Source organism: Trichechus manatus, unplaced genomic scaffold (genome assembly GCF_000243295.1).
Source record: "Trichechus manatus latirostris isolate Lorelei unplaced genomic scaffold, TriManLat1.0 scaffold00013, whole genome shotgun sequence".
NCBI classification, from domain to species: Eukaryota; Metazoa; Chordata; class Mammalia; order Sirenia; family Trichechidae; genus Trichechus; species Trichechus manatus.
In genome coordinates this window covers 12,493,410-12,515,978 of record NW_004443949.1, presented here as the reverse complement: position 1 = coordinate 12,515,978, position 22,569 = coordinate 12,493,410, and positions in this window count along the sequence as shown.

The window sequence follows — 22,569 nt, the reverse complement described above, 5'->3', positions numbered from 1 at the left end:
ACTCAATGTAGTACTACTTACGCCACTTTCTAGCTATGTGGCTTTGAGGAAATGACTGAAATTGAAAAACAGATTCCTAATATCATATTTTAAAGAAAATGAAAAATTACAAAGAATTGGTATTATTGCAACCTCCGTATTTCAACAGAATGTGAGATTCTTAAGGGCAAGACCTGGTTTTTACACTTATTTTTATTTTATTTCAGGATGTTAGTCTTCAAGAAGTAGAGATCTTTTGTTTCGTTTTCTTTAAGAAGCTGTATTGAGTTTTTATTGGCATACAATAAACTGAACATATTTCAAGTATACAAATTGATGAGTTTGACATATGTGAGCATGTATGCATACATGTAACCATCAGCGTAATCACAAGAGTGAACCTACTGATAACTACTGCTATGGATTGAATTCTGTCCCCCCAAAAAATGTGTGTCAACTTGGCTAGTCCATAATTCCTAGTATTATGTGACTGGCCACCATTTTGTCATCTGATGTAATTTTCCCATGTGTTGTAAATCTTACCTCTATGATGTTAATGAGGTGGGATTAGTGGCAGTTATGTTAATGAGGCAGGACTCAATCTACAAGGTTAGGTTGTATCTTAAATCAATCTCTTTTGAGATATAAAAGAGAGAAGCGAGCAGAAAGACATGGAGACTTCATACCACCAAGAAAGTAGCACCAGGAGTAGAGCACATCCTTTGAAGCCTGAGCAGCTTCTTGACGGGCAATGATTGATGACAAGGACCTTCCTCCACAGCCAATAGAGAGAGAAAGGCTTCCCCTGCAGCTGGCACTCTGGATTTGGACTTCTAGCCTCCTAAACAGTAAAATAATAAATTTCTCTTTGTTAATGCCATCCACTTGTGGTATTTGTGTTATAGCAGCACTAAATAACTAAGACAACCATCAAAAGTTCCCTTATGTCTCTTTCTTTGTAATCACCATTTTCATCCCTAAACACCAACCCCATTCTCAAACGTTGATCTGCGTTCTGTCACTGTAGATTAGTTTGCATTTTCTAAGATTTCATATAAATAAAAACATAAGTGTATTTTTTCTTTCATATGGCTGCTTTCGCTCAACATAAATATTTTGAGATTCATCTATGTTGTCTCATATATCAATAGTACATTTGTTTTTTATTGCTGACTAGTACTCCATTATATGGCTGTGATAGAATTCACCCATTCACTTGTTGATGGACCTATGGGTTGTTTCCAGTGTTATGTTATAAAAAATAAAGCTCCAATGAATTTTTATGTACAAGTCTTTGTGTGGATCTATGCTTCCATATCTATTGGGTAAATACCTAAGAATAGATTGACTGGATCATACAGTAAATGAATGTTTACCTTTTTAAGAAACTGCAAACTGTTTTCCAAAGTGGTTCCAAAGTTTACATTCCTACCTGCAGTGCCTAAACATTTCATTTGCTCTACGTTTTCACTAGCACTTGGTATGGTTATTCTTTTTAATTTTTCCCCAGTTTAATGGGGGTGAGGTGGTAACTCCTTGTGGTTTTAATTTGCATTTTCCTAATGACTAATGATGTTGCACAAACTTATGTTTATTTTCTATCACATATCTTCTTGGAAGAGTCTGCTTTTTATTGTCTTCATACCATACTGGCTTGAACATAATAAGTGCAGGCAAAAATATTTGTTAAGTTGAATTATGTTATATTTTGCTGTATAACATATTTTTAATACATTGTCTTCATTTTTTAAAAATAAATTTCTGTATTTTAGAACACGTTTAGCTGACAGAAAAAAAAAGGAGCAGAGAACCTAGATGATGTCCATATATCCCATATCCAGTTTGTCTTAGAATTAACATCTTATATCAGTATGGTATATTTGTCAAAACTAATAAACCAATAAAAAAATAAAAACTCATTGCCTTTGAGTTGATTCTGACTCATAGCAACCCTATAGGACAGAGTAGAACTGCCCAATAGGGTTTCTAAGGAGCAGCTGGAAGATTCAAACTACCTACCCTTTGGTTAGCAGCCAAACTCTTAACTACTGCTCCACCAGGGCTCCAAATAAACCAATATTTATATGTTATTATTAACTAAAACCTATAATTTATTCAGATCCTCATTTTTACCTAAAGTCCATTTTCTGTTCTAGGCTGTCATTCAGGATACCATATTATATTTAATTGCCATGTAGCTATAGGCTCCTCTTGGTTGTTTCAGTATTTCAGAATTTTCTTGTTTTTCAGGACCTTGATAATTTTGAGAAGTACTGGCCAGGTATTTTGTAGAATGTCCCCCAATTGGAATTTGTCTGATGCTTTTCGCATGACTAGGCTTGGGATATGGGTTTTTAAGTAGAAGACCACATAAGCTAAGTAACATTCTCATCATATCATATCCAGAGTACATACTATCAACATGATTTCTCACTGTTCTGTTGATTTTTAGAGTTTATAATATCATACGAAAAATGTTTGAGAGAATTCTAGCTTTATTTTTTAAACAAAATATAAAATGTAGGCCCAATTTCTCACAGGTTTAAGTTTAAAAGAGAACTAGTAGTCTCATGAAAACTTTTGGAACCAATAGGAATACAGCTGTCTCACAATGAGTATACAAGAATGAGGTGTAATTACCTCTTAAAACCAATAAATTACCTGATCAAATGTCTCCTGTCTTACCAATTCTTGCCCTACTTAAAATTACTAGTGTAGCCTTCTAATAAGTTAATAAATAGTACTGTAATGCACAGAGTAGAAATACTCATATATCTTAACTAATAGTTTTATATGCATCTATCTATTAGAAGGACAAACTAGGCTAAACTTGATTAATTTAATGAAAAATTAAAACCATCCCAAAGTTCCCCATAGAAGACATGGTCGTCTTGGATGCAGTGAGAGACAACGTGATATAATATAATGCTACGTGGTGCAAAGGTGAAGGCACCCCCTAAAAAGCAAATGCCTTGAGTTTGAGGTCCATAAAATCCAGTCACAAGTTATCTGACCACTGAAAAGACTCTTAACTTCTTTAAGTTCTTTTTATCCATAAAATTGCATAGTAATTATGGTGGTAAGATGATCTATAAAGTTATTTTCAGTTCTAACATTGTATCCTGTAGAATCATACACTCAGAAATCACAGAAGTAATCTATTTCCACCCACATTTAGGACTGCAATCCATGTAATAATATTACCTACGATTACAATTGTTCACCTCCCCTCTATCTGAACACTTCTAGAGACAGGAACTCAGAATACTCAGTTCATCTGCATACTATCATCTATTTATTCTTGATTTCATTCTTTCATTAACTTACTAATGTCAAATTCATCAGCTAGTCATTCATGCTTCACCATCAAAATATATTCAGGATATAAGCTGTCTTTGCCTAGTTTATTTGTCACTGGGACAATTACCTACATCCCACTATGTGCCTTCCTTGTCTCCTCCTTACTCATATCAGTGTTAGCAACAGAGAACATAATCAGTTAAAAACTAAGTCAAATCATATCACTCCCCTGCTCAAAACACTCCAATATTCCCCCATCTTCCCTCATTGTAAAGCCAAAAAACAGAAAAGATTTATAAGATCCTATAATAATCTTCCTCGCCTTCCCTTATTTCTCTGACCTCATCTTCTATTATTCTCACTTTTGATTATCTCCTTCAATTATACTGGTACTCTCGCTATTCTTTGAAAGTACCAGGCAAGACCCAACTTACAGGTTTTGCGCTATATCCATAGATAGCCACTTAAATAACTCTTTCACTACATTCGTATTCATTCCTCAAAAGCCTCGATTTAATCTGCCATCCTAATCTAAGTTACCGCCTACTAATTCCACCCTCCTGGTATATACTCTACCCTTATCATGATTTATTGGAAATTTTAATGTAAGATTAATCAATAGAAGAAGCACCAGGGTAATAATAACAATAAATACAATACATTGAGCTTTTATATGTGCTATATACACTGTAGTTGACACTTTTTAAGTATATTAACTCCTGTTCTCCCAACAACTTCTGGCATGGTGGTATTAGTACACCTATTTTGAAGATAAGGGATACATATCTAAGAGACAGTAAGAGTTACAGGTGTCACTGATTCTCAAGTGCTGTGGCCCAACATTTGGTATTTGACTGCATGTATCATGCTTCCTTCAATATACCACCATTTTACTTGTTCTTCTGTCATAAAATCTAAAAAAATGATTGCACTTATTTATATAATTGTCTTTGCCTATTGGAATTTATGTGCCTTGAATACAGGAAACTTAAGTTCCTTGAGGGCAGGAACTACTGTATTCATCTTTGCATTATTTTTTATAGCATAGTGTCTGGCACAATATAGGCTTCCAACAAATATTATTAGAGTGAATGAGTAATAAAGAATGGATTAAATCAGTCATTGTTTTTGCTTTTATAAATGCTTAGGTCTAAATATTGAAGTGTGCATTCATATGCTTTATACACATGTGGCTATTTTCCTGCTGATAGCTTTATGCACACACATGTACACACACATACATATATACGTATATATGAATAAGGGAGACCGAAGAATTGATGCATTCAAATTATGGTGCTGGCAAAGAATACTGAATATAGCATGGACTGCCAGAAGAACAAATAAACCTGCCTTGGAAGAAGTACAGCCGGAATGCCCCTTAGAAGCAAGAATGGCAAGACTTTGTCTCATGTACTTTGGACATGTTGTCAGGAGGAACCAGTCCCTGGAAAATGACATCATGCTTGGTAAAGTAGAGGGTCAGTAAAAAAGAGGAAGACCCTGAATAAGATGGATTGACACAGTGGCTGCAACAATGGTCTCAAACATAGCAAGGATTGTGAGCATAGTGCCGGACAGGGCAGTGTTTCTCTGTGTTGTATATAGGGTGGCTATGAGTCAGAGCCAACTCAAAGACCCCTAACTATAACAACAACATTGATAGTATAAAATGTTCTTATATCTACTAGTATATACATATATATATGTGTCTACGTCTATACACACACAAACCATATCTGTGTAGTGTATGCACATGTATACGTATACCTATAGGTATCTGTATATGTATATAAGCAAACCAAAACCCACTGCAGTAGAGTCGATTGTGACTCATAGTGACCCTATAGGACAGAGAAGGACTGCCCTCAAGGTTGTAATCTTTACGGAAGCAGACTGTCACACCTTTCTCCTGCAGACAGACTAGTAGCTTCCAACCACCGACCTTTTGGTTAGTAGCCAAGGGCTTTAACCACTGTTTTACCCGGGCTCCATACATATATGTATATATTATGTATAGTTTTTAAAATTATGTATAGATATATACACTTCCATGTACATAATTTAAAAAAATCTTCTTTATATAGAGTGAAACCTATGAGAGACAGAATGCGATGGGACTGCCTTGTTTTTCCGGGTCTTGCAAGTTTTCCAGCTTTGACAGTGTGCAGTCATATCACTTTTCTATTACTCGTTTTAATGGAAAATATTTTAATTTTCCTTTTCTGACAGGTTTCCGCCTTACACAGTTTCCAGCTTTCATAGGTTTTACTGTATATCTTCCATTTATTTAAATCTGTTTAGGGATAAAAGCATAAAACTATTGTATTTCCTAATATAATTTCTGTAAATATGTTTCATTGTGAAACATGAAGTCTTTCTAAACTTATAATAAAGGATTTATGAAATTGTATTTCCATATTTTTCTTATAAAAGTGTTAGAAATAGATTCAAAATGGTCAAAGAAATAGTTACAGACTTATATTCATACAGCATCTGAATTATATAAAATATATAATTCGCAGGACAGATATTATGATAGACATCAATTCCCACTAATAATCCTAGTTTGAAAGAAAAATTTGTAAGAGGATTTTTCTGTTAATGTTAATATACTCATTCTCTGTCTTCAAAATATTATAGTTTCAGCATCCTTAAAAGAAATAGTCAATTTATTTCACAAATTTCTTCATGACTTATAGTAGTATCAAAATTACACTGTCTTACAGAATGTTTGTGTTTGTGTGACATAATTTAAATGTATTCGCCTTAATTTCAGTCCAGAATAATGTTGAATAATAAATCTGTTGAGAATATTTATTGTATTATTTCCTCCTTATTTTCTAATTCTGTTTTTTTGGTGATTTTAAGTCGTTTCGATTTTCTTCCATAAAATAAAATTGAGTGGTTTAAAACATATTTTTTGGTATCCTAAGCCAAACTAATTTAGACTTCAGGATTAAGGATCTTAGTTGTTCATGGATATTTGTCAAAATCTGATTACTCAAAAGATTTACCAAGTTCGCCTCATTTTCCTGATTAAAAGCAATCAAATATTTGAGGTTTGCAAAACAATCTCAGAAACAACAAAAAAGGATATTTTAAATGAGACCACATGTTTCTGATTGGAAATAGAGCAGAGTCTGTGACAGCTTCATTAAATTCTTGTTATAAACCAAACACAAAACAAAAAAACCCAAATCTGTTGCCTTCAAGTCAGTTAGCAGCCGAGCACTTAACCACTGCACCTCCAGCACTCCCTACATTCTTGTTATAAACCACTTTAACAGCAACAAAAACAAAATTAGAATGCTTAACAAATCTGAATCTTGAGAAAAAAGCCACTGGATAGGGTAACAGATATTTTTCTCCTTCTGGCAAAGTAAGATTTAAATTCCATACCATGCGGTAGCTAAATGCTTACGTGTAATCAACAAGATCTCTAGAAACGTTCTCCCTCGTCTTAAGTAATATGAGTCTGAAATAGTATCACTTTTATTTTCACAAAAAGAGAAAGAACATGCTAAACTTCTTTCTCATGAAATGTCTTTAATATTAATAAGAATCAGCCATACTTCACTGCCATGCAATGCTCAAATGAAAATTATAATAGTATATATAATAATATAAAAATAATAATGAAACCATAAAACAAAACTTTTCCTTTAAAAGCACCTATTGATATTGTTTCAGAAATGCTGATATAAGAATTTAGCAATGATTACAGCTTTTTTCAATCTTGACCACTTTGTTTTTATTTATTTATGGTTATTTTATAGAATTATTATTATGTTGTTTGCTCCTCACTACTGACATGAATTGAATTTGGACAATATAATGATCTTATCAGATATTTACTTCTTTTTATCAGATATATAGTATTTAAATCAAGCAAGAGTATTTTCAATAATCATATGAGAGAATTTTTGAGATATATATATGAGCTGAGCTTACAATTTTTTTTGGGGGTTGGGGTCTATTAAATTGATATTGCAGGGTGAAGAATCTGCTCAGTAGAAATGCTGAAACAATTTAGAACAAGGGAAGAAATTAAAAAAAAAGAAAAGAAGCCAATGATGGCACTGAAACAAAAAGGGAATTCAGAACAGGATGGCTAGGAATGACCTAATCTTTACCCGGTCTCCTTCTGGTGTTTCTGTTGCGTGCCAGAGAGCTCATGTTTAAGCCTGAAATAAACAAAGAAGACTCAGAATGCCCAAGAGGCTAAATGTTATTTTCTCTTTATACATTTTCTTTCACAAAATTTGACCATTTTCATGATTATTTACAATATATTTTTATAAAAATTTATATGAATTGACATGTAATATCACTTATTTAATAGCTAGTCTTTTTATGATCTATTATATGTAAACAGAATGTTTCATATTCCAAACTATTTTGTATTATTCATCTTTAATTATGAAATACTTAGGCTTCTGTGTGTAATTCAGTAATTCATATACACAAAGGTGTAAAACATATATATGTATAATTTACATATCTAGTATATATAAATAATTTCTGTGTGCATTTACATCATATCAAGATGGTGAAATTAATAATTAAAAGACTTCTAATATATCTGTTAACTTTACAGTAGATCATGAAATACTTTATTTCAGTTACTCTACTGTGCTTCTTCCGCCTCTGTGTCTATAAATATATGCCATTTTCATTTTTCTGTCAAGTGGCATGTTTACTGTCTTTCAAGGCAATTGAAACTCTAATATTCCATCGCACATTTGAAAAAAAAAAATCAGCCAAGTAATTTAAAGTCCAAATATTTGACAACCTTCTTTCAAACACAGCTATTCTACTTCTATACTCAGATTCATCTAAAGATCTTAAGAGGAATGATAAATTTAGACAGGTAGACTTGGGCAAATGATAGATAAAATTACAGTGTTGTCTTTTGTTATAGATGACAAATTTCCCATCACTTGAGGTCAGCGATAGAGCTGAGTATTTTCTACATTTATGCATTGGGTGTGAAAGCATAACCAATATGACTTGTACGGAACTTCACAAATATAGTTTTCTAAGTTAATTAATTATTTAACTACTTACATGCATACTATTGATTGTTAGCTACAAGTTCTAAACTTATTTTCCAGATTATTAATGTTCCCTTGTTTCTTGAAGTCCTCTGTTTTATGCTTTACTGATCATAGTGCTCATAAATAGTTGAAAAGAAGGATTATGTTCTAAACAGTTATGTTTTACTTACATGCAAATAACAACAAACAATTATCTTTTTATCAACAATCATTTCACGGACAGTCATGTATGTTGGTGTTCTACTGCTGCCTAACAAACTCACAACACTGTGACTTAAAACACAAAAGTAATTTTATGTCTCTGAAATATGCAGGTTGTGGGCTCCATTGACTTCTTGGCTGTTGTTTCTCATATGGTTGCAGTCAGGTGATGTATGAGACTACAGATATACGAAAGTCTCTTCACACATGCTCGTTGCCTGGGTTGGTATCGCAAGAATAACTCTGGGCTGAGGAAGTATTTCTCTCTTCATACAGTCACTCCATGTGGTTAGCCTGGGCTTCCTCATAACTTGGAGACCTCAAGGTAGTTTGGTCTCTTTGGTGTTTGAGTTTTCCCATAGTAAATGTTCCAGGATACTAAGGTGAAAGCAGCAAATTTTTTTATTATCAGAAGGATCAAGCCTTTTTTGCTGCTCTCTATTGGTTATACCAGACCAGCCCAGATATAAGGAGCGAGGGGTCTACAGAAGGACATGAATATTGGGAAACATGGTTTATTGAAGTGGGAGGATCTTCTCGGAGACTAGCTACCACAATGGCCACCAAATCAAGAATATTTAGAAAAAGCTTACTTCTTCATTATTATTATTAATTTCTATTAAAAGGAACAGTAGTCCAACAAAATTTAAATGATTATTTTAAGATATTATTATCATCACTCCAATGGGCATTAAAATATAAGATCATCTGAAAACTTTATTGATTGATCTAGTCTTTTTGTTATTAACTCATCCTGCTGGATCTATGGATGTTCTTCAGTAGCTCCAATATGTAAATCAGTTTTATAATTAAGACAGCTGGCTTATGACATCCACCTCTTTCTCTACTCTATGGTAGTGAACCTGGAGACATCAATCGGTCACTTGCCAAAGTAATTTATAATGTGAAAAGCTGTTTTCTCTGAAAAAATGCTTACTCTTCCCATTGAAATTCCTGTGGACTATTATGAGAAGCAGGATATTTATACAAGCCAATTTGGATTTCAGCACAGAGATATTTCTAATATTTATTGTTCTTTTTTTTTTTTTATTTGCAATACAAAACTTTTGTATTCCAAGCACTCTTGAGATCATTCAGTCTAGATTTTAATGTTAACTATCAGATATCAAAAACCTGATGATTAATGAAGTTTCTAAACAAAATCATAACTATGCTTATCTTAAACTATTTCTCAACTAATAGTCATTGAGAATCATTCTTTAGCTAATTCATGAGTTAGCCTGTGTTTGAAGCGAGAGTATTGATTTAGTTATCTGGTTCTAATTTGACTCAAATGAGTTTAACCACCTGAAGTGCGTGGCACACCTTGCAATTAAAATCTGCAGCCTTGGCATGGGATAATATCATTCCACAATATAAACTGATGCATATTTATAGATCTCCACCACCTTTGTGTCAGTTTTTGGTACTTGGTGGCTTACGTATTGCAATGAGGCTGGAAGATATGTCTCTAGTATTTCACATAGCAGATTAGTCAATTATTCATAGTGACCAGCTTTCAAAAGAACTTCCAGACCAAGATGGATCAGACCAAAAAAAAAAGGCCTGGTGATGTACTTCTGAAAATTAGCCAGTGAAAACTTTACGTATAACAACAGAATCTAGCCTAATATAGGACCGGAAAATGAGCCCCCGAAATTGGAAGTTAATCAAAATACAACTGAGGAAGAGCTACTTTCTCAAAATAGAGTTAACCTTAATGATGCAGGTGAAATAAAGCCTTTGGAACCAACATTGGCTAATGTGGCATGACTCAAAATGAGACCTAACAGCTATGAACATTGATTAGTAATTGAAACACGGAATGTACAAAGCACGAAGCAAGGAAAATTGGAAATTCTCGAGAATGCAATGGAACAAATGATCGACAGTTGTTAGTGAGATGAAATGGACTGGTATTGGCCATTTTGAATCCAGCAATCATATGGTCTACTATGCCAGGAACAACAAATTGAAGAAGAATAGAGTTGCATTCAGAGTTCAAAAGAATATTTTGAGATCTATCCTGAACTACTAGGCAGTCAGCAATAAGTTAATATCCATACACCCACAAGAAAAAACAGTTAATAAGACTATTATTCAAATTTACACACCAACCACGAACACCAAAGGTTAAGAAATTGAAAATTTTTTACAAACATCTGTAGTCTGAAATTGATTGAAAGGGTGAGCAAAAGTCATTGATAATTACTGGCAATTGGAATACAGAAGTTGGAAACAAAGAAGAAAGACCAGTAGTTGGAAAATAAGGCACTGATGATAGAAACAACACCAGAGATCCCATGATAGAATTCTGCAAGACCCATGACTTATTCATTGGAAATATCCTTTTTTTTTTTCTTTTTTTGTAACAGCATAATCAACAACTATATAGTTGGACCTCACAGGATGTCTCACATAGAAATCAAATTTACTACATCTGTGGAAAGAGACAATGGAGAAGGTCAATATCATCAGTCAAGATAAAGCCAGTGGTTGACTTCAGAATAGATCATAGTTGCTTATGTGCAATTTCAAGCTGAAGCTGAAGAAAATTAAAGTAAGTCCACAAGAACCAAAGCACGACATTGAATACATCCTGCCTGAGTTTAGAGATCATCTCAAGAATAGACTTGACACTGAACCCTAATGACTGAAGACCAGAAGAGTTGTGGGAGGACATCATACACAAAGTAAAGGGTCATTAAAAAGACAGAAAAGAACAGAAAGACCAAAATGGTTGTCAGAAGAGACTCTGAAACTTGCTCTTAAGTGCAGAGTAGGTAAAGTGAAACGAAGACATGATGAAGTTATAACAGCTGAACAGAAAACTTGAAAAGGTAGCTCAAGAAAATTAGATAAAATATTATGATGAAATTGGCAGAGATCTGGAGGAGTTAAAAAACCAAAATGGAAAAACACAATTAACATTTCTCAAACTGAAAGAACTGAAGAGAAAATTCAAGCCTTGAGCTGCATTACTGAAGAATTCTATGTGCAAAAAATTGATACAGGAAGCATCAAAAGAAGATGGAAGGTGGTTCCTCAAAAAACTACAAGTAAAGCTGTTATATGACCCAGTAATTCAACTCCTAGGTCTATACCCTAGGAATCTGATAGACATATGCACAACTTTGTTCATTGCAGCACTATTCTCAGTAGCAAAAAGATGGAAACAACCTAAGTGTCCAACAATGGATGAATGGATAAGTAAAATGTGGTACATGCATACAATGGAATACTGCTGTTATTGTTGTTAGGTTCTGTCGGGTTGGTTCCAACTCACAGGGATCCTATGTAGAATAAGAGGAAACACTGCCCGGTCCTGAGCTATCCTCACAATCTTTGCTATATTTAAGCCCATGGCTGCAACCACTGTGTCAATCCATCTTGTTGAGGGGCTTCCTCTCTTTCTCTGACCCTCTATTTTACCAAGCATGATGTCCTTCTCCAGGGACTGATCCCTCCTGATAACATGTCCAAAGTACCTGAGATGAAGTCTTGCCATCCTCACTTCTAAGGAGAATTCTGGCTGTACTTCTTCCAAGACATATTTGTTCGTTCTTCCGGCAGTCTGTAACATATTCAAATTTCTTCTCTAACACCGTAATTCAAATGCATCAATTCTTCTTCAGTCTTCCCTAATCAATGGAATACTACTCAGGGATAGATAAACATGAGTTCCTGAAACATCTTGGAACATGGATCACCCTGGAGGACATTATGTTCAGTAAAATAAGTCAATCACAAAAATATGTATATATATATATATACATATATATAAAGAGAGAGAGAGAGAAAGAGACAGAGAGGGAGACTATGTTCTTACTTATATGAAATGACATGAACAAGTAAATATACAGAAACTAATGTCTATTACTGGTTACCAGGGATGGGTGAGGGGGAGAGGGACATTCACTCTCTAGATAGTAGACACTTACTATTTTTGGTGATGCGAAAGGTAACACAGAATGAGGGTGAAGTGTACTCAGCTTGATGAAGGTAAACAATGTTACTAAAAAGTACACTAGAAAAAAGGACCTGTTGGTAATTGCTATGGCATATATAATTTTGAAACAACAGTAAAAAAACCAAAACATATATATGTAGTATATATGTATGTAGACATATATGTGTATTAAAAAAAAACAACAAAACACTGCCGTTGAGTTGGTTCCGTCTCAAAGCAAACCTATAGGACAGAGTAGAACTGTGCCATAGGGTTTCCAAAGAGTGGCTGGTGGATTCGAACTGCCGACCTTCTTGGTTAGCTGCTGTAGCTCTTAACCACTGTGCCACCAGGGCACCATATGAGTATAGGTATGTGTATATGAGTATATATGTGTGTATATAGAGGTGTATGCATATGTATATGTATGTGCAACTACGTGACTGTACGCACATATATTCATATATCTAATAAAGCACATAGGGGGCACAGTTACGGATACTTCTTAGACATAACCAAACACCTTGTGGGACTGGATTTCTGGGTTTGAAGGATTAGGACCAGAGTCTCATGGCCATCTTGGTCAATTGGTGTAATACAGTTCATAAAATTATGTTTCACATCTTAGTTTGGTAAGTAGTGTGTGGGGTCTTCAAAGCTTGTAAACAGCCATCTAAGACTATTGGTCTTTACTTGTCCAGAGCAAATAAGAAAGAAGGAAACCAAAAACTCACAAAAGAAACTAGTCTATAGAATAAATAGTCTACACAAAACATAGCTTCCTCTACCCTGAGACCAGAAAAACTAGATGGTGCTGGGCTACCACTACCAACTCTGCTAATCAAGGTCACAATAGATGGACACTGATAGAATTGGACAAAAATGTGAAACAGAACCGCAAATCCCTAAAAAAAAAAAAAAAAAAAAATTAAGACTGCTGGACTGATTTAGAATGGAGGACTCCTCAAGAATATTAACCTGAGTTACTCTTCAAGCCTTTAACTGAAACTAACCCCCGAGGTCACCTTGTAGGTAAATAACAAATTGACTCAAAAAATAATATCACCCGTAAGTACTGTGCTCCTTTAAACAAGCATCTATATGAGACCAAACAGTCAACTATAACTTTAAAACAAAGATTAAAATAGAAGGGAGCAGGGAAACTAGATTAAGGGAAATAATGATAATGTTCATGCATTGTGAAGAATGTAACCAACGCCACTGAATGATTTGTGTAGAAATTATTGAATGGGAAGCTAAACTACTGTGTAAAGCTTCAACAAAAACACAATAAAATATTAAAAGAAGAAGAAGATGGAAGGCATACACAGAGTCACTGTTCCACAAAGAATTGGTTGATGTTCACCCATTTCAGCAGGTAGCATATGCTGGTGCTGAAGGAAGAAGTTCAAGTTGTGCTGAAAGCATTAGTGAAAAACAAGGCTCCAGGAATTGAGGGAATACCAGTAGACATGCTTCAACAAATGGAAGCAATTCTAGTATGACCTGCTCAACCATGTCAAGAAATTTTCCTAGCCAACCAACTGGAAGAGATCTAAACCAAAAAAACAAAACAAACCCATTGCCATTGAGTCAATTCTGAGTCATAGTGACTCTGTAGGACAGAGTAGAACTGTCCCGTAGAGTTTCCGAGGCTGAAATCTTTATGGAAGCAGACTGCCACATCTTACTCCCATGGATTGGCTGATGGGTTTAAACCACTGACCTTTCTAGAGCAGCTGAGCAATTTAATCACTGTGCCACCAGGGCTCCTGGGAAGAGATCCAGGCATGCCCACCCAGAGAAAGCTGATCAAATGGAATGCAGAAATTATCAAATGATATCATTGGTATCACATGTGAGCAACTTTTTGCTGAAGATAATTCTAAAATGACTGCAGCTGTACATTGACATGGACCTGTCAGAAGTTCCAGCCAGATTCAGAAGAGAATGTGGAATGAGGTAATCATTTCCATTGTCAGATGGATCTTGGTTGAAAGCAGAGATGCCAGAAAGATGTTTACATGAGTTTTATCGAGAACACAAAGTCATTCAACTGTATGTATTGTAACAAATTAGGAATAACATTACTAACAGTGGGAATTACAGAACATTTACTTGTGCTCATGTGGAACATGTATTAAGAGGCATTCATCAGAACAGAAGAAGTGGATATTGCATGGTTTAAAATTGGAACAGGTTTGAAGAAGAGTTGTATCCTTTCATCTTACTTATTCAGTCTGCATGCTGAACAAATAATCTGTGAAGCTGGACTATATGAATAAGAAGATGACATCAGAATTGGAGAAAGACACATTAACAACCTATAATATGCTGAAGACACACCCTTGCTTGCTGAAAAAGAAGGCAATTTGAAACACTTACTGATGAAGATCAAAGACAACAGCCTTCAGTAAGGATTATGCCTGAACATGAATAAAATAAATATCCTCACAACGTGACCAATAAACAATATCATAAGTGGGGACAAAATTAAAGTTATCAACAATTTCATTCTACTTGGATCAATAATCAATGTCCATGGAAGCAGCAGTCAAGAAATCAAAGGACATATTGCATTGGACAAAACTGTTGCAAAAGAACTCTTCAAAGTGTGAAAAAGCAAAGATGTCACCTTGAGGACGAAGGTGTGCCTTACCCAAGCCTTGGTCTTTTCAATCACTCATATGCATGTGACAGCTGGGTAATGAACAAAGCAGACAGAAAAAGGGTTGATGGATTCAAAGAATATGGGAGTTGGTGAAAACTATTGCCAAAAGAACGAAAGAATTAGTCTTAGAAGAACTATAGCCAGAACATCCTTTAGAAGTGAGGAGAGCGAGACTTCACTTTGCTTTCTTTGAACACATCATTAGGAAATACCAATCACCAGAAAAAAATATCATGTTTAGTAAAGCAGAGGGTTAGCAAAAATGAAGGAAACCCCCAATGGGATGGATTGACACAATAGCCACAAGAGTGGACTCAAAAATATTGATGATCACAAAGATGGCACAGGGCTGGGCAATGATTCATTCTATTACATCTAAGGTCACCATGAGTTGGAGCGACTGACAGCAGCTAACAACAATAACATTTATAAATGTGGTAGATTCCCTAGTGTCTTTTACTCCACAGCTAAAATCCCTCCTGAAACATTTTAAGGACCAGTTTTGTGGGATTTCCTAAGTATAATAAGGTTTTATACATATAATAGACCTATTATGGATTGAATTGTGTCCCTCAAAAATACGTTTTGTAAATCTTAAATCCTATACATTTTTGAGGAGCCCTGGTGGCGTAGCGGTTAGGAGCCCGGTGGTAACTGAAAGGTCGACAGCTTAAATCCACCATTTGCTCCTTTGAAACCCTATGGCCCTTTTTTGCTCTGTTCTACAGGGTCGCTGTGAGTTGGAACCAACTCTATGGCACCTAACAACAACAACATACAGGTGGATATAATCTCATCTTGGAATAGAGTTTTCTTTGTTGTGTTAATAAGGTTATATTACTGCAGGGTGTGTCTTAAATTAATCACCTTTGAAATATAAAGAGAACAGATTAGGCACAGAGCAGGAAGCACAAATGCAACATGAAGATCACTAAGCAACCAAGGAAGAGACGCTGAAAATAGACAAACACCTACTCCCAGAGCCGACACAGAGAAAACCTCCTAGCCTCCTAAACTGTGAGAAAATAAATTGGCTTTTAAATTCACTCATATTGTGGTATTTTTATTATAGCAGTAGTAAGAAACTAAGGCAAGACCTAAATTGTCATGTCTAGGATATTCCTTTTCCATATTTGAAGATACTGTATTCAGTAATTTTTATCAAAATTATTATCGTCCCCAAATTTTAAGAGTCCTGTGTGAGGGGCATTTCATACAGATTTTATTACACATATTTGTTTCTCAATTTGCAAGTTTAGATTTTCCACTTAATGATTTTAATTAGGAAAAGTCAGACTTTAGAGAAATATAACAGAAAATCAGAATAATACTATTAGATTGTTTTCAGTGTTTTATTGACTTTTCTTGACATATGCAAGGGCAGTAATCAGTTAAAAGTCAAGCTTAACCAGATCAAAAGAGGAACCCAATTATCGATAGTCATGCAATATCTATGCCTTAGTACTCATATGCGAAACAAAGCTAGTGGGAATAATCTTATGGAAGCTTCTAAAGTCTCCTTTTGCTTAAAATGGTATTTTTTCAGACACAGTTTCTCTTTCATTTATTTGTTAGATATCTTACATCATAGTTGGATCAGAGAAATAGAAACAATCACCTACTCATTAAAGAAAAACTTTTTTTTTTTTTAAATAGATGATTGTGTACTTCGGATCTGAAGAGGCAAGTGATAGTGTTAAATAATCACTGTAAATAAATAATCTAAAATTAACTGTTCTCAGAATAAAGTTATTTTAGACAGACACATTGAAACTTTAAAATAATTTAAAAATATTAAGTTATACTATAACATCTCATTATTTTTTATGTAAGTAATATATAATTAACCCATGTAAAGTGTACAATTCAATTATTTCCATTAAATTTATAAAGTTGTACAACCATCATCATAAATCAGTTTTAGAACAGTTTTATCACCCTAGCAAAATCCCTCATTGCCCATTTATTTACTGTTAATCCCAGTTTCAGCTTCTCCCAACCTCACCCCCGGCAACTACTAATCTACTTTCCGTTTCTATACAACCAGTTGCCATCAAGCAATTTCTGACTCATGGCAACCCCATATGTGTCAGGATAGAACTGTACTCCATAGAGTTTTTTAATGGCCCATTTTTCAGAAGTAGATTGACAGGTCTTTTTTTCAGGGCCCTCTAGGTAGATTTGAATCTCCAAATTTTAGGTTAGCAGTAAGATGTTTCTTATAAGCAGAACAATATGTTAGATGATCTCTTGTGTCTGGCTTCTATCATTTAACATAATGTTTTGGAGGCTCATTAAAAGTAGTTATGAAGAATGTTGCTAAGAACATTAGTGTGCAAGTCTTTGAGTGAATTTATGTTTTTGATTTCTTGGGTATAGACCTAAGAGTGGAATTGCTGTCTTAATGTGCCAATTGTATGTTTAACTTTTTAAGAAACTACCTAAGTGTTTTTCAAAATGACTTCAACATTGTACATTTTCACTAGCGATAAATGAAGTTTTGCATTTCTCAATATCCTCATCAACATTTGCTACAGTTTGTTTTTTTAGCTATCGACATTTTTTTTTAAATTGTGCTTTAGGTGAAAGTTTACAGCTCAAGTTAATTTCTCATACAAAAATTTATACACATATTGTTTCGTAACATTAGTTGCATTCCTCACAATGTGACAGCACACTTCCTCTTTCCACCCCGGGTTCCCTGTGCCCATTCAGTCAGTTCCTGTCCTTTCATGCCTTCTCATCCTCTCTCTGGATAGGAGCCACCCATTTGGTCTTGTGTATCTGATTGAGCTAAGAAGCATACTCCTCACATGTATTATTTTTTATTTTATAGTCCTGTCTAATCTTTGTCTGAAGAGTAGGCTTGGGAACGGTTTTAGTTCTGGGTTAACAAAGCGTCTGGGGGTCATAGTTTTGGAGGTTTCCACCAATTTCTGTCACATCATTAAGTCTGGTCTTTTTACGTGAATTTGAGTTCTGTTCTGCACTTTTCTCCCACTCCGTCTGGGACTCTCCATTGTGTTCCCTGTCAGGGCGGTCATTGGTGGTAGCCGGGTACCATCTAGTTCTTCTGGTCTAAGGTTGGTGGAGTCTCTGGTTTATGTGGCCCTTTCTGTCTCTTGGGCTAATATCTTCCTCGTGTCTTTGGTGTTCTTCATTCTCCTTTGCTTCAGGTGGGTTGGGACCAATTGATGCATCTTAGATGGCCACCTGCCAGCTTTTAAGACTAGCTAGAGTCATTTTTTTTACTCATTTTAGTAAGTATAAGATGACATCTCATTGTTTTAATTCGCATTTCCCTAATAATGTGGTTGAACATCTTTCCACATGATTATTAACCATTACTATAACCTAGGTAGTTCTTGTGAAAATATTTCATCTTTGGGGATCATGTCTTCAGTGAGCATTACCCATATTAAATCATTTTATTGAATTCCTTATTGAGACTCAAACATTTTATTGAGTCCCTTATTGGAATCCCTATGTCATAATCAGCATTGCGATGAGAGTAAAAATGCAAAAAGTATAACTACAGGGATTTGCTTGATCCTTCCGTGATCTGAAGTTCATGTAAAATATTTTTCTAAGGAATATTCTGATTGATTCAGAGTACAATGTCTTAGCTTAACTCAGAACTAAGTGAATACATGTAGTAAAGTCCCACATTTAAAAAAAATATATATATATTATTATCCATGTTTGTACATGGATCATTAAGCCATATGGCTTTTATTTAACTGGCCACGTAAAATAATTTCTCTCCAGGTATAGGCTCAAAAGATCAGTCTTGAAATAACAATTTCCCAATATTTGTTAAAATGTTACTTGAGACTTCCACTTCCAGGAATATGGTAGATGAGGTACTCTGAAAAATCCTCCTGATGTATCACATGATTCTGGATAAATCAAAATAACTATAATTTTATTGGCAGAGTGGATCATCCAACAGTGTGAGAAAAACCTCAAATACTACCTCTGCCCAGACTACAGCAGAATAACAAGAAACTGATGCCATAGTAGTATAGTAAGCAAATATGGAATCCAGAGCATTGTAGTGTTTGGAGGCAATAAGGGAAAACAGACTTGGCTTTGGGCCCCATGAAGTTTGTGTGACACTAAACTTGTACCTCATATAAAGCCTACAGTCTCAGGGAGTGAAATGGCAGAACAGAACAAAATACAACTTGCCAAGAAAAGGAGCCTATGAATAACAGTTCCTCCTTCTGCCAAGACCTCAGTGGAAATTTGTTAATACATCAAGCTTATAATACCAATAACAAAAATAAGCCCGACTTACATGGTCTGGAGGTTTGCATTTATATTACTTGGATGGTCAGGAAAATCCTAAGGTTGGAATTGTATTAAAGCAGTAACAGTCTGATAGTGTCTCTGATGCCCAGAAAAAACAAATATAAAATTTCTCTAGAGAAAAGCATGTTCTGTTCAGGCTATTAAGGATTTTCACAGTGAATATAGAAAACCCTATGAGGCAGTTCTACTCTGTCACATGGGGTCACTTTGAGTCCAACAATATGAGTCCAACCTTAACTTCAACAACAAACTACAAGTCACATGATCAAGAGAACACAGAAACAAAATATTAAAAGATTTAGCCCTCATGGTCCTATGTATTGGAATTAGGAGATTAAAGCGTATAAAATAAATAAAGTATTTCAAAAAAATAAAATATGGGATCAAAATTATCAAAGGAAACCATTAAAAATAGCTAGCAAAGACATTTTAAAAGAAAGAGCTAAACAGAACTTCTACCTGGATCTCAAAGCCAAGACATTTTTCTTCATATTGCCCCAAAGTTTTAGGCTGCTCTGGATTCCATCACTGCTTACCATTCTAGTCTGAGTGTTTTTATTTTCCTGCTTTACTTGAGGCATGGGGAGTTCTTGGAGATTGCCTTACCCTTTTGCAAGGTTAGCTACTGATACAAAGTTTTATTATTTTGTGATTTGTATAGGATCTAGGTGATACTGCAAGCTGAGTTTTCACAATACCTTATTCACTGTATTTCTGGAAGTAGAAGTTTCAAGTAATGTTGTGACAAACATTGAATAATCTTTACCTTTTTTAAAAAACTGATTTTCTATTTGTCTTTGGATTTTATAGAAATAAAATCAATTTTGTTTATCCCCTTGTATATAGTGAAATTCTAAAATTTTCTATTTATTCTAATCATCTGTAAGTAGATACTTATAGATACTTTTCGATTTTCTACAGATCTTATATGGATTCTACTACGATATTGTGAAAAATACTAGTTTTGTTGCACCCCTTCTATCATTTTCTATTTTATTTTATTTTTCCTCGGTTGGATTACTGTTGCAAAAACAAATGAACAAAACAATAACAGAAAATTTCAAGAGTTGATGAGGGAGTGAATCAACTGGAAACTTGACACACTCTGGGTGGCAATGAACTAGATACAATCACTTTAGCAATTTGTATGACACTATCTATTGAAGTTGACTTCATGCATACCCTACAACACAGCAATTCCATTTCTAGTATAGATCCAAGGAATGCATGCCTAGTATTCTCTAAAGTAATATACAAGAACCGTACATAGAGAGAGTTCCGGAAAAATGGCACTCTAGGCAGAAGCACCACGCCGTCCCTCCACAGCAAAGATCAGAAAAACTAAGCCGAACACAGAATACAGCAATCCTGAAACCCTAAAACATCAAATGAAGAGATAGAGAACTCAGCCAAGCACCAAATGGAGTGAGAAAACTGACAGAGAACGGACAGCGAGGAGACATTCATGCAGAGGTCCCGTACCAGATAAAGCAGCACGGATCCGCCATCTTGGACTCCTGTCAGAGACCAGAAAACAGGGGGTACGACAAAGCAGCCTCACGGAGCTTCCAGTGGGAGACAAAACAACCGGTAATTGGTGATATACGCTTTCCCACCCCCCACGCTTCTTCACCACGGCTTGGCCTCCTCTGCCTCCCGCGGCCACAGTCTCTTGACCGGGAAACACTATCAGCTTGGATTCCACACGCCCAAACGGGTAGCTGTCTGAATGCAATTTGTTGGCTGCTGGTGTTGCTTTTTTTCCGCTTCTTTTTATTTCTTCCTTGCCTCTCCCCACCTCCCCCTCCTTCAGCTCAAGTACCTCTCTCAGTGCGCCATCTTTGTTTCTTCCTGAGGGGCTGCAGAGCTCCGGTAATTTGTGATATATGCTTTCCCACTCTCTACCCTTCTTCACCCACACTCGGCCCCCTCTGCTTCCCACGGACACAGTCTCTTGTCCAGAAACACCAGCCCGCACTAGCTGGCTCTCTGAGTACCATTTGTTGGCTGCTGTTGTTGCTTTTTTTTTTTTTTCTGCTTCTTTTGACTTCATACTTGCCTCTTGCCACCTCCCCCTCCCTTAGCTCAAGTACCTGGCTCCGTGTGCCATCTTTGCTCCTTCCTGAGGGGCTGTGGAGCTCCGTTCGAGTGTGGAGCTGCTTCCCGGTTTGGGCTGCCATGCTGGTGGGTTCCCGGGGCTTTTGTTCATTTGTTTGTTTTGAATTGTTTGTTTGTTTTCTTTTCCTTTTCTTGAGCTGAGCTGCATGGCAGGGAGACGCCCCTTCGGCTTCCACAGATGTGCAGAGGAATCCCTGAGGCCATTTCTTTTTACGTTCGTTTTTTTTTTTTTTCTGTTTCTTTGGGGGGTTTTCATGTTTTGTTTTGTTTTTTAATTTGTTTTATTTTGTTTTCCCTCTCTCTCCCTTTTTGTCTTTATCACTGCTCAGTTTCTTGTCTATATCTTCCTTCTCTTTCTGTTCCCTGAATACCTGGCGTTGTATACCTCTATGCCTTCTAGCCAGGCTGTACTGCAACAACTGAGAGTGACTTCTCCAGACCTCATAGCTGCACCGGTAGGATCCCTGGGAACTTTGCAGTTCTTTAACCTTTCTGATTATTATTTATTCATTCTTTTCTTTTCTTCCGCCTTGCCTTTCTGTTTTTCTCCATTTCATAGTCTCTCATCTCTCCATTCCAACGGCAAGCTCCCCTAGCATACTTTTTTGTTTGTTTGTATGTTTTTGGCTCCTGTTCCTCTCTCCTCTCTCCCATATCCATCTTAGCTCCACAGGTAACAATCTCCCTGCTGCATCCTGCCTACCTGCACCGTGTGCTTGACATCATACCACCAAGCAGCACAGGCACAGCCTACTGGAACGTGCCCTACACTGATTACCGACCAGCTCTGGTGGCTGTAGTAAGTGCCATAAAAAACCCGTCCCAGTAACTCCTCTTCACCTAGACCTGCCCTGCTGTACCATATCTGAGTGACTGACCCTGCCAGTTGAAGAAGGAGGTGAAAAGTATTTGTGTCCAAAGACAAGCAAACAACAAAGAACACAGTCTGCCTGCTCAGACAAAGTTAATTTTTTTTT